The 13,911-nt window shown below is 34.6% G+C and overlaps 1 pseudogene across 1 annotated transcript; it reads left to right on the plus strand.

Moving 5' to 3' along the window:
- Positions 1-10,530: 10,530 nt before the first annotated feature.
- On the plus strand, positions 10,531-13,450 carry LOC143602106 (transcription factor UNE12-like; annotated as a pseudogene). The gene is made up of 6 exons (XR_013147773.1): positions 10,531-10,863; positions 11,457-11,579; positions 11,743-11,808; positions 11,896-11,961; positions 12,375-12,452; positions 13,002-13,450. The product of XR_013147773.1 is annotated as a transcription factor UNE12-like (transcript).
- Positions 13,451-13,911: the final 461 nt, after the last annotated feature.

The following is a 13,911-nucleotide window of genomic DNA, read 5'->3' on the forward strand; positions in this document are numbered from 1 at the left end:
GAACCGAACTAACAACCTATTAATGTTCGAAGTGAAATTGTGTTTAACTTTCCCGTTAATACATATATTAATATTTATATATTATAATTATATATAATAGTCACTTATATAATATAAAGACAAAAAAAATTATATTAAATGTGCATTTAGTTTTCTTATCGATAAATATATCCCATGTGTGTATCCAATATAATAATAATAATAATAATAATAATAATAATAATAATAATAATAAACCGAGCTAAATTATGGGTTCAAGTAATTTATTCCGTTAATAAATATATAGGTGTATAACATTTTTTTTATCAAATATATTATATAAAATTTATGGTTAATTAGTTTTGATTATTTATAATTCATGCATAAAGGTAAATATTAATGCAAAACGATAATATTAATACTAATGATAGTAATAATACATAAATAATAAATAATAATAATCTCCAAATTTATTTTTACAATTAAACTAATAAATCATTAATCTCAAAACACCATCAAATTCGCAAATCCGTTATAAGCCTCGTTAAATTTTTGTTTATTAACTAATTTTATCTTAAAACAATTAGGATGTTTTGTTGACGTATCTCGAGAAACGCAACCATTGCCACCATAACTTCTTATAATCATATCGACACTCATTCCAACCGATAAGGTAAGTAATTCACATCCCCCTTTTTACCGTTTACATTTTGGGGGCGTTATACGTTAAATCATTTTTCACTACAATTCCAGTATTTGCGTTATATGATATTGCTCAATTAGTTATATGTGTAAATGTGACTATGTGTTTACTCTATGTTTTGGTGGTTGGTATCTCATCCTCATCCTCATTAGTATGATCATACGCCGTCGGAGTAGCTCGTTATCCATGGGATTCGAGTGAAAAGACAACTTTTATATTATTGTTATATTGTTGTTATGCTAGTTGTAGTATTTCATATTATCGCACGGAATTGTCATTTTTATATTATATGTATTCAAAAACCGTGATTACTTGCTCAACTTTATGTTGACAAACTACGTATTTTCCCGCATGGTGCAGGTAGCTATATTGGATGAAGAATCAAGGGATTAACGAGTAGTTGGACCTTAGGATGCATGATGAATTAAAGACTATTTATTTCTTTTTATTTAATTGTTATGTTTATTTTTATGACACAATGTTTGTGCTTTTGCGTACTTGAATAATATGAATTTAATAATTTAGAAATTGACACGTGTATTTATTTTAGTATCTTTTGAGCTATGATACAATTATGTCGCGCCGAATGTTAGACGTAACGGCCTAGTAGCATGCTTAGGGTCCCTATATGTGTTCCTATACGTGTTCACCATATTTGTTTAAATTATTGTACATAGCTTAGTTTATTTAAATTGTTTATCGTATACAATTGTAGACAAAAGCACACACATATTCCAAGGCTATGCCTCAAAATCATTTTTTCAAAACTCTAGGATGATTTTTAAATCGGGAATTTCGTTAAGAAATCCCACCTTTTACCTCCCCTCTCCTTGAGGATGATTCGTGTAACGGATACGTAGTAACTGTAAGGGGGACACACCTGTACACCGATCCCTTGACACTAAGGCTTGCGAGCCTAAGGAAGTGCAATGCACATACATCTCAATCAGCCGTGAGACCTGGTTGCCTTCCTGGAGGGTGAGGTGTGAGTGTGAAACTTGTTAGGCCAAAGCGTATCACACCAAACGTTCACGAATCTACTACCCTCATTGTATCAATCGTGGTCATGTGACAATCTCATCCTTAAATTTATAACTGAATTCACGGTGATACGTGGCTAAACTCGGTTTTCCGTATTGTGTTTTAGTTGAATGGTTGGGTGAAGTACACAAATACGGGGTGGTTCCCGAAGTACTTCAACCATCTATCTCGACACCCCTCACAACTCAATTTTCATCGATTTTGTGGAGTTAATATATGAATATTTCAACAACTTTTACTTAGTGTTTGATATTTTCATTTTGTTGGAAGGAACCATGGCGATTCATGAAATCCTAACCAACAAATGAAACCCCTATGTTTCAAATTTTAAGTTATGTTATAACTATTTATTTATTTATGTATGTATTTATTTTATTTATTATTCCTCATTACGTCAACACTTATAAAATCACGTCTTATAAATGACTTCATTCTCAACCTTAACCACAAACTCAACCTCAAATTGTTAAATAGAATTCACAAGTATCGATTTACACAAACTCAACCTCAAATTGTTAAATAGAATTCACAAGTATCGATTTGCACAAACTCAACCTCAAATTGTTAAATAGAATTCACAAGAATCGATTTACACAAACTCATAAATTTACAACATTTACCCAAGTCTCATAAATTTTACGCATTTTATCCTTGCAGTATGTCTTCTAGTCTCATTAACCGTAAACGTCGCGTCGGCAACTCTGGTCGTCGCATGTCATCTCGCATTATGAAGGGAATAGTGGAAGCCCTCCCAATAGTCATCTCTCAACTCCAAGCCGTGAATTCCGCTAATGTTCCCGCGAACCATAATGTTTTCTCTATCAAACAATTCACCAATGCTAACCCAACCGATTACTTTAGGACTGAGGGTGCTACAACTCTTCTTCAATGGTTCGAGCACATGGAAAGCGTGTTTCTCCACTGTGCGTGTCCGGATGACAAGAAGACCACGTATGCATCAAGTGTTTTCAAATCTAGTGCCCTTACTTGGTGGAATGGCAAAAAGAGAGACCTTGGGGCTGAGGTTGCCATGGCCTTGCCATAGGATGACCTCAAGAAGCTCATGCTAGACCAATTCTGCTCGAAGTATTAACTCCGGAAATTGGAAGAAGAGTTCTGGAACTTGAAGTAAGAGGGAGGTGATGATACCGCTTACAACGATCGGTTTCACGAATTGAGTATCCTTCATCCTACACATGGTTACTCCTTTGGATCATGCCATTGATAAGTACATCACGGGTTTGCCGATGCAAATCCAAGGTTCCGTCCTTAGTCATGACTCGAAGGAACTTCGTGATGCCATTACCTAAGCCGGTACCCTCACTGAAAACCACGTTAAGGCCGGGACCTTGACGTGGAAGAGTTCCAAGAAGCCCAATGATAAGCCTGCATCCGAGCCCGCTAAAGAGTCCAAGCCCGAATCCTTAAGGCCCAAATCCTCTAAACATAACCACAACCATAACTCATCTCATTACTACAATAACAAACGAAAGTCCAACTCACAAAACTATGTCTTAGCCCAATCACAAGCCCAACAAGCCCCTCCAACCAAGAAACCATACACCGGCCCTCTTCCATATTGCAACACTTGCCAACGCCATCATCCGACCCAATCCACTTGCTGAGTGTGTACCAATTGCCACCGATTTGGCCACCTCACCCAATATTGTCGAGAGCCTATGAAAACGCAACTCAACTCCCTTATGCCCCAACCCATCACTCAACCACTTCCCCAACCATATGCCCTCCCTTATGCTCCATATCTCCCAACTATACAAGCCTGCTATCATTGCGGTAGCCCAAACCATCTTCGCAAAACATGTCCAAAACTCGTCTATCAAATTCAAACCTACCCAAGCCCAACCAATCAACTCCAAATATATCAAACCCAAACTTTCCAACAACAAGTCGATCAAGCCGGCCAAGCCCAACCAATGCAAGCCCAGCCCATCCAAGCTATTCAACCTCAACCAAACCAAGCCGAGAAAACCCAAATGAATTAAGCCAATGAATTTCAACTTAGAAATCATGACACCACTTCACACTAATCCTTATGCCCAAAGACCTACCTACCCCAAGAAGACAAACGCTCCAAGCAACATTTTTATTCATCATTTTCGCATTTATTACTTTTGTTTTGTTCTTCCCTTTTGAATAATGTCTCCTCGTACTCAAATTTTCAATATTATTAATAAATTTGTGTTTACAATTGATATATCCATCTTGACTTACTCTTCTCATAAAACACGACACACATTGCTTATATTTATCTTTAGAATTGTTTGCTCATTTTCAACTCAATTTAACGGCCTATGACCGGTGACCTCAAATGTAATCGTTAGTGGAAACCGCGACCATGTGCATGGCTATGTACCTGGTTATCTAATAGGAACAGTAATCTGGGTTGCCTATGACCGGTCACTTTTGAACCAGGGCTGTGTACTTGGTTAAGGCATAGCTACCTAATAGGAGCCCTATGCATGCATTTTATTTTAATAATTTTATATTCTCATTTACGATTTATCATTATTTTAAAATGATCGTCACAAACTTACACCTTTATCGAAACAGTTAAACTTCTTCGGGAATATCACAAATAACAACTTTGCGTCAATATTTCTCTAATCTCGTTAGTTCTAATGGTTATCATATGTTTACACTATTTTTAGCATCTCATGACTCCTAATATTTCGTATATTCGACTTAACTATTGTGATGATTATTTTCGTTTACTATAAAAAGAGTTTTTATTTTTGGTTTAATAGCCGACAACTTGTTACGTCTTTCAAACGTTCTATCTCGATATACACTCTAAGAATTTTGATATTTAAGTATGTCCAATCGTTTTTGTGTTACACTAGTTATCATGATATTTGACTTCAAGGGTTTTTCTTTATTTTTCAATGGTAGTTAAACTTTGTTTCCTCTTTATTCTGAATTTTATCTTGATTTTCAGGAAAAAAAATTTTTTTTCTTAAAGGTGTATGTATGATTTTAACCCACCCAACGGAACGAACATGCGGACCATGCAACGAAATAAGTAATTATGAATGCACGCATAATTACCAAAACCCTTGCATGGAAGTCATGGTTGGTACGTTGGTGTGCGAACAACTTAGAACCTAGGGACTATTGGACAACGGTACAAATGATATATAATATGACAAGGTCATGGTGGATACACCGCTGGTACATCCTATATATAAGTGGACTTGTCATATTACCCATTTGTAGCGTTTTCCGGGTCACTCGAGCATCTTTGTTGTTTCGTTTTATTACGGATACGAATTAGCGTTTTGGTTTTCTTATTTTAATTTTTCTTGGATTCTAATTTCGGGACGAAATTTTCAAAAAGTTGTGAATACTGTAACATTTGTTAAATTTCGGTCCTTAAGACCCGACCCATTTAAAAATTTTAATTTCGGTCTATTGTTATTAAATCAAACTATAAATTTATTAACGATCATTTCATGACACCCGAATTAGTTTTGGTATTTTATAAAATATTGCATGTGTTTAATTAATTCTTTTATTTATTTATTTATTTATTATTAAACTACCAAAGATATACAAGATATACCCCTATGCTAACTCTAATCCACTTTGCACCCTTATCAAAAGTTGAAGGGCCATATTGCAAAAATTATTCAAAACCTTCTCCTTCTCCCCTTCCCTCTTCACGATCGCAATACCCCCCCTACACCTTTCTTGGCCCCTAATTCACGGAGTAATCAATATAATTATTATCATCAAATTAATCCTCGTTCAAAAAACGACTCCTAATATTTCGTATATTCGACTTAACTATTGTGATGATTATTTTCGTTTACTCTAAGAAGAATTTTTTTGGTTTAATAGCCGACAACTTGTTACGTCTTTCAAACGTTCTATCTTGATATACACTCTAAGAATTTTGATATTTAAGTATGTTCAATCGTTTTTGTGTTACACTAGTTATCTTGATATTTGACTTCAAGGGTTTTTCTTTATTTTTCAATGGTCGTTAAACTTTGTTTCCTCTTTATTCTGAATTTTATCTTGAATTTCAAAAAAAAAAGATTTTTCTTAAACGTGTATGTATGATTTTAACCCACCCAACGAAACGAAACATGCGGACCATGCGACGAAATAAGTAATTATGAGTGCACACATAATTACCAAAACCCTCGCATGGAAGTCATGGTTGGTACGTTGGTGTGCGAACAACGTAGAACCTAGGGACTATTGGACAACGGTACAAATGATATATAATATGACAAGGTCATGGTGGATACGCCGCTGATACATCCTATATATAAGTGGACTTGTCATATTACCCATTTGTAGCGTTTTCCGGGTCACTCAAGCATCTGTGTTGTTTCGTTTTATTACGGATACGAATTAGCGTTTTGGTTTATTCTTATTTTAATTTTTCTTGGATTCTAATTTCGGGACGAAATTTTTAAAAAGTTATGAATACTGTAACATTCGTTAAATTTCGGTCCTTAAGACCCGACCCATTTAAAAATTTTAATTTCGGTCTATTGTTATTAAATCAAACTATAAATTTATTAACGATCATTTCATGACACCAGAATTAGTTTTGGTATTTTATAAAATATTGCATGTGTTTAATTAATTCTTTTATTTATTTATTTATTATTAAACTACCAAAGATATACAAGATATACCCCTATGCTAACTTTAATCCACTTTGCACCCTTATCAAAAGTTGAAGGGCCATATTGCAAACATTATTCAAAACCTTCTTCCTTCTCCCATTCCCTCTTCTCGATCACAATACCCCCCCCCCCCCCCACCTTTCTTGGCCCCCAATTCACGGAGTAATCAATATAATTATTATCACCAAATTAATCCTCGTTCAAAAAATGATTCTACCGACACTCTAATAATAGAAAATGATTAACTATAACAGCTAAGTTACCAAAACTAAACCCGCGGCTAAGATGAACCCTAACGCTATATATACTCGATAAAAACACAATTAATCTTGCACACACATTCATCTTAATCCATCGACCATAAACCCTAACTTAATTTCTGTATACAAAGCTGATAAGATCGAATTTTGACATCAAGGTGATCGTAAACCCTAAATCCCCAATCTCCTTCAATCCCGTAACGTTTCAGATAATTTTAACGTGCTTTTAGATCTCTTCTAGCTACTTAACAAAACCCCCAAACCAATTTATTCAAACCTGATGCATTTAACTCGATTGAAAAATCTAGGGCTAATAGGATTTGGGGTTAATCAGCTAAAGGTGTTTTTATTTAACTTGTTTGGTGTTCTTAACGTGTTAGACAACCTGCCCTGATGGCAGATGTGAGGCTGGTTAAGGCAGTGAACCGGTCTAGGCGAGGGTTCGAACCCACCCAGGGCCGGTTTTGTATGTATTTTTATTTAATTCATTTTTTTCCCATATCATTGTTAATTTAATATATAATAAACTTTATTTCTTTTAAACCGAACCCCGAACTATGGTTTTCTAGACTTTTAAGCCAATATATATATATACATAGATATATTTTATGGATATAAATGAAATGCCAATAAACGTACATATATATTGGTCGTATATTAAAACGAACCGAACTAACAACCTATTAATGTTCGAAGTGAAATTGTGTTTAATTTTCCCATTAATACATATATTAATATTTATATATTATAATTATATATAATAGTCACTTATATAATATAAAGACAAAAAAAATTATATTAAATGTGCATTTAGTTTTCTTATCGATAAATATATCCCATGCGTGTATCCAACATAATAATAATAATAATAATAATAATAATAATAATAATAATAATAATAATAAACCGAGCTAAATTGTGGGTTCAAGTAATTATTCTGTTAATAAATATATAGTGTATAACATTTTTTTTATCAAACATAATATATAAAATTTATGGTTAATTAATTTTGATTATTTATAATTCACGTTTAAAGGTAAATTTTAATTCAAAACGATAATTTTAATACGAATGATAATAATAATACATAAATAATAAATAATAATAATCTCCAATTTTACTTTAACAATTAAACTAATAAATCATTAATCTCAAAACACCATCAAATTCGCAAATCTGTTATAAGCCTCGTTAAATTTTTGTTTATTAACTAAATTTTATCTTATAACAATTAGGAGGTTTTATTGACGTATCTCGAGAAACGCAACCATTGCCACCATAACTTCTTATTATCATATCAACACTCATTCCAACCGATAAGGTAAGTAATTCACATCTCCCTTTTTACTGTTTTACATTTTGGGGGCGTTATGCGTTAAATCATTTTTCATTACAATTCCATTATTTGCGTTATATGATATTGCTCAATCAGTTATATGTGTAAATGTGACTATGTGTTTACTTTATGTTTTGGTGGTTGGTATCTCATCCTCATCCTCATTAGTATGATCATACGCCGTCGGAGAAGCTCGTTATCCATGGGATTCGAGTGAAAAGACAACTTTTATATTATTGTTATATTGTTGTTATGCTAGTTGTAGTATTTCATATTATCGCACGGAATTGTCATTTTTATATTATATGTATTCAAAAACCGTGATTACTTACTCAACTTTATGTTGACAAACTATGCATTTTCCCGCATGACGCAGGTAGCTATATTGGATGAAGAATCAAGGGATTAACGAGTAGTTGGACCTTAGGATGCATGATGAATTAAAGACTATTTACTTCTTTTTATTTAATTGTTATGTTTATTTCTATGACACAATGTTTGTGCTTTTGCGTATTTGAATAATATGAATTTAATAATTTAGATATTGACACTTGTATTTATTTTAGTGTCTTTTGAACTATGATACAATTATGTCGCGCCCTGGCATATTCCGCCGTAGGTTGGGGTGTGACACTCATGCTCACCTTCACCTACACACACATCCAAGTCAACCATCAAAGACCCCCTTCTAAACTTCAACCAATCCCTAACTTCATAAGTCACATTTCTACACTTCTTCACCTTATCTTTAACCACCTAAAAGCAAAAGCCCCAATTTTTTCATCTTTCAAAGTAACACATTATGCAATGAAAGAAACCTCACTATCAGATGCATCAATTCCACATAGAGTTAATTTTTTCTATTTCTTACAGTTCATAGCAATAGCTTCTAAACTTATAGAGCTAGCATTCACACCAACCAAATCTAGCTCTTTAATATTTGCACCATGTTTAGCAATCTAGTTTGGATATTTCATCGCTGGCTCGGATTTCATGGACTTGCCACCACCTTCTTCAACTCGACTCCACTAAAACTTTAGTAATGGTGATGGCTTTTCTTCAACATCTACAAGACTTAGCCGAAAACAATATTCAGATTTGATGGTGGCATTAGTGTAGCCGGTTTTTCAACAGAGATGGAAATGTAGTTGGTTATGATGGTGAGTTCCTTCTAATTGATCTGCAGACGAAGTCTATGTGGTGGCCACCCGAATTTGCAGTAGCCTCAGAAGAGGAAAATCGATTGGGCGGTTCTTTTCTTGAATCGGTATGGAGTCACACTAATTTTTGGTTGCTGCTATTTGGTTGTAATCGACATTGTTGTTTGGTTTCCAGTGGGCGAGACATCGGGATGGTCACCGGTGAGACATGTTGGCTCAGGTGTTTGGTTGCAGGTTGGAAGAAGGTGGTATTATGAAGAAGAAGAAGAAGAAGAAGAAGAAGAAGAAGAAGAAGAAGAAAGGGCCCAGGGTTTTTTAATAGGGAGCGAAGGTTTTGGGATAAAGATTAAATGTTTTTTTTTAAGTAAATAGGTAAAATGACTAATTTACTCTCATATTCAAAGAACATGACCTGAGTTAATGAGAAAAACAAACTAGGTTAGGAGCAAAGGGCAAACAATGTTAGATTTAGAAACGTAAAAAACAAAACAGATTAGTTTTGAAGATAAAGGACACACACACACATACATACATACACACACATGCATGCATGCATACGTACATACATACATACATACATACATACATACGTACATACATACATGCACGCACGCATGCACGCATACATACATTCTTTTTTATCTTTATTTAATACTTACTTAATCATTCTATGTTTTAAGAGTTAAGTGCCATTTCAGTACATGTGGTTTGTCCAATTACGCAAATTTAGTACCGTCTTTGAATTTATTACAAATGGCTACCTCACTTTTCAAAAACTTGCAATTTTAGTACTCTTTTCTAATGCTGTCTATTTTTTCCGTTAAGTCAAGAGAGAATTAGTAATTTCGATTGTTTTATTTATTTTTCTTTTAGCTAAATGTCATTTTCATATCTGTGGTTTGTTCAATTACGCAACTTTATTACCTTTTTTTTTGAATTTATTACAACTTGATACTTTGATTAGTTTTGTATAGACAGACAAACCAAAAGAGACATGACATATTAAATAAAATATAGTTGTTAAAAGCTTTGAAGGGGGTACATCTAACACAAAGCAATAGTCGAAGGACCGGTTACGTAACTCAGGCTAAAGGGGTACATTCGTAAATTAGTAGAAAAAGAAGCACCATTTTAAACCGACCAACATTACTTTCAACTTTCAAGCTTTGCAGAAAATACGAAGAAGAAAAAGAAAAACCTCCACTCTCTCTCTCTCTCTCTCTCTCTCTCACACACACACACAGTAAAAAAAACTTTATTACAAATAAAGCTTCTTCGCTCACTCACTCTCAGTCTCTATATATCTTCTAAATCCACCAATTTTCACACCATTTAACAACAATCGATGCTTCTGTAGAAAGCTTAGTTCTTGAATCAATCAATACAATACATGGCGAACAGCAATCCTTCCGACGATTTCTTCGAGCAAATCCTAGCGTTTCCAGCTTATCCTTCAGTTGCAAATGACCCCAATTTGGCGGGAAACGAAGGTGGTTTGGCGGGAAATGCTGCTGCTAACTCGATGATCTTGCAATTGAGCTCCGCCGGAGACGGCTCCGGCCATCATCATCTGACCGGCGGCGTCGGCGGCGGAGGGTTTCATTTTCCGTTAGGGTTGAGTTTGGAGCATGGGAAGGGAGGAGGGTTTCTGAAGATGGATGATGCTTCGGGTAGCGGTAAACGCTTCCGGGATGACGTCGTTGACAGCCGAGTCTCTGCCGCGGTAGGCTTTGCTCGCTCGGTTCGGTTAATTTGGTTATGGTTCGGTTAATTCAATTTGGGTTTTGGGTTAATTCGGTTAATTGTTCGTTTCGGTTAATTCGGTTATGGTTTGGTAAAGTTGGTTATTTACTGGCCCCTGTTATATGAACATATATAGTTTTTCCCTATCAAGATTTAGAAAAATCTTTTTTTGGTAATCAATCAATTTTTATAAAAATTTTGTTCGGTTAGTTTGTTCCCTCACCGTTCCTGTAGAATCATATGAAAAGTTGTTCTTTCACATACCGAATATATGCATGTGGATCGTCGGGTTTTGTCATCTTTTACACTAAAAGAAAAGCAGGGGATGATATTCATTCCGGCTTTTTATTCATAGTTTTTATATTCAACATGCTTGACAAGTAATTTGACTTAATAGTGACATTGCAATTTAAATACTTGGACTTTTTCCCCGTAAATCAATGCCTAATTTGTGTTTTATATCCAAGACTTTTCGATAAACCCTAAAACCTGGTCACCAGTTGTGTTTTTTATATTATATATGGTTTCTTGATTGCAAGTTCATGAATTGACAGTATTATTTGACTATTTTAGGGTTTCCAGGCTCAGCCCATGGCTAACACGGTCCAACCACCTCCAAATCCGCCTGCAGTTCGACCCACACGAGTCAGGGCCAGGCGAGGGCAGGCCACGGACCCGCACAGCATTGCTGAGAGGGTATTTTTTATTAGTAGTTTTTCTTTAATATCATGCTATATCTTGTTAGACATGTGTTGTTGTAGTTCTAGTTGATACAAATTAGTTGCAGTTATAGTTTATTTATAAGTTATTATTTGTAGCGTCACGCTTCAAGTTTTTAAAAAATTGTTTCTTGAAACAGCTTCGCCGTGAAAGAATAGCAGAGAGAATTAGAGCTTTACAAGAACTGGTTCCTAGTGTCAATAAGGTGAGATATATACATATGTACATGTATATGTAAATATATTATGCATTCTTTGTGTTTATATAGTTGCAATGTCTTGTTTGTGTCCAGACAGATAGAGCTGCAATGCTTGATGAAATTGTGGACTATGTGAAGTTTTTGAGGCTGCAAGTTAAGGTAAGATAAATAAACATGCTTTTAATAAGATCATTATCTGTTTACTTATTGCTAATTATGTTTTAATCAATTTGAATTAGTGGTGGATTAGGTATTTGGATATGTATATAAAGTACATGCGTGTGCATGTATAAATATTAATGGGTTGGATGAATTTCAGCCATACCTAAGGAAACATTATGATTAGCTCCAATGTGCAAAATCTCAATTATTCTAAAAGAAGATTTTGATATATGAAATGACTTTTTCAAGTTCAATGTTTTGCATCATATTGATGGCCATTACTGTTGGATGTGGTTTCTGATGACTTGTAAATGATTATGCATATATCATTACTCAAATAATTACTTGTATTATACACTTTCATGCATGTGGTTATTTATTTATTTATTTACTATTTTTGTATCTTGAAGGTATTGAGTATGAGTAGATTGGGTGGAGCCAGCGCTGTAGCGCCACTTGTCACTGATATCCCTATATCCTCTGTTGAGGTAACATTCTTTTTGATCTTTGGTATAGGTGGTAAATTGTGCGGGGCAACAATCGGGTAACGGGTCAAAACAAGTTAAGTTGGCCCGCCAACATTTCTTTAATTTCATAGCTAACATTGTATTAAATATGGTTGCAAAAAACTATTACTATTTTCGCAAATTAGTTATTACATGTGGCAAAATGGGCGGGTAGACAAATTGGATGACGGGTCAAAACGAGTTCGGTTGGCCCGGAAGCATTTGCTTAATTTCATAAAATAACAAATATATACTAAACATGGTTACAAAGAACTTGCATTAGCAATTTAACATAGACTACTCATTATTTAACAAATTAATTTATACATATGGCAAAAAAGGCAGGTCATAGACATTGGGTAACGGGTCAAAACAAGTTGGGTTGACCGGTTGACCCGCCAACAGTTCTTTCTTGTACATTTCTTTCAGTTTCATAAACAAATTTGTATGTTAGATATGAATACGAAAACTCTTTATTAGAATATAAGTTTACATAAGTGGCATGCCAAAACGGGTTGGGTTTTTGACCAGGAGGAAGGCGGTGAAGGAGGAAGAAACCAACCCGCATGGGAAAAATGGTCAAACGATGGCACCGAACGACAGGTAGCCAAGTTAATGGAAGAAAATGTAGGTGCCGCAATGCAATTTCTTCAATCTAAAGCCCTTTGCATCATGCCAATATCACTCGCATCCGCTATTTATCACACAACCACCAGATTCAACCTCGATTGTCAAACCCGAATCCGAACCCCCTTTATAAACCGTAAAAATAGCATTCCCTAAAAACTTCCAATTCTAGTTTTAGCCCCAGCCCTAGATGCAAATGTGCAAATGCAATCACCAATGGTTAATGTTATTAGTTGAAAGTAGCATCATCATAATCATATTTGCCTTTATCTTTTTCCACCACTCATAATGTTTTATAAGAATAATAATGGAAAGTCCCAAGATTCAAGGAAAGATGTCAAACATTTGCTTCATATGTTGTACCTTTTTGTGTCATTTGGTGAGACGAGTGGGGGATGACTAGGTGATTATAAAGTTATTTATAGTGGAATGAGTCTTTTAAGTTTTTATATTTTGGGGGTAGGGGTTGTGGGGCCAATGATATAACATATATTATTATAATATTATATGTATACTTATGTTTATCTTAAATATATTATAGTTGTTGTTTTGATGTTTGTAAGTGGATACTGGCATAATGGTTTCAGATGTTGAAATGTTTGTGCAATGAATTGAGTGGGTTGGTAACACATAAAGCAGTTTTGACTTCATTTGTTGCATTATTGGTTGATGAATTTGTGTCCTTCGGTTGGTTTTTGGTTTTCAATCTTGTTATGATTACCATTTGGCATAGACAGTGAAATGGTTGCGTCTTGTCATGTTTTCTTTTATCGACTTTGTGACATATAAATAAATAAAAGCCGTGTTAAATGGG

This window comes from Bidens hawaiensis, unplaced genomic scaffold (assembly GCF_021521415.1).
Source record: "Bidens hawaiensis isolate Kalapana, Puna unplaced genomic scaffold, B.hawaiensis_p1.1 tig00057905_1, whole genome shotgun sequence".
Taxonomy (NCBI): Eukaryota; Viridiplantae; Streptophyta; class Magnoliopsida; order Asterales; family Asteraceae; genus Bidens; species Bidens hawaiensis.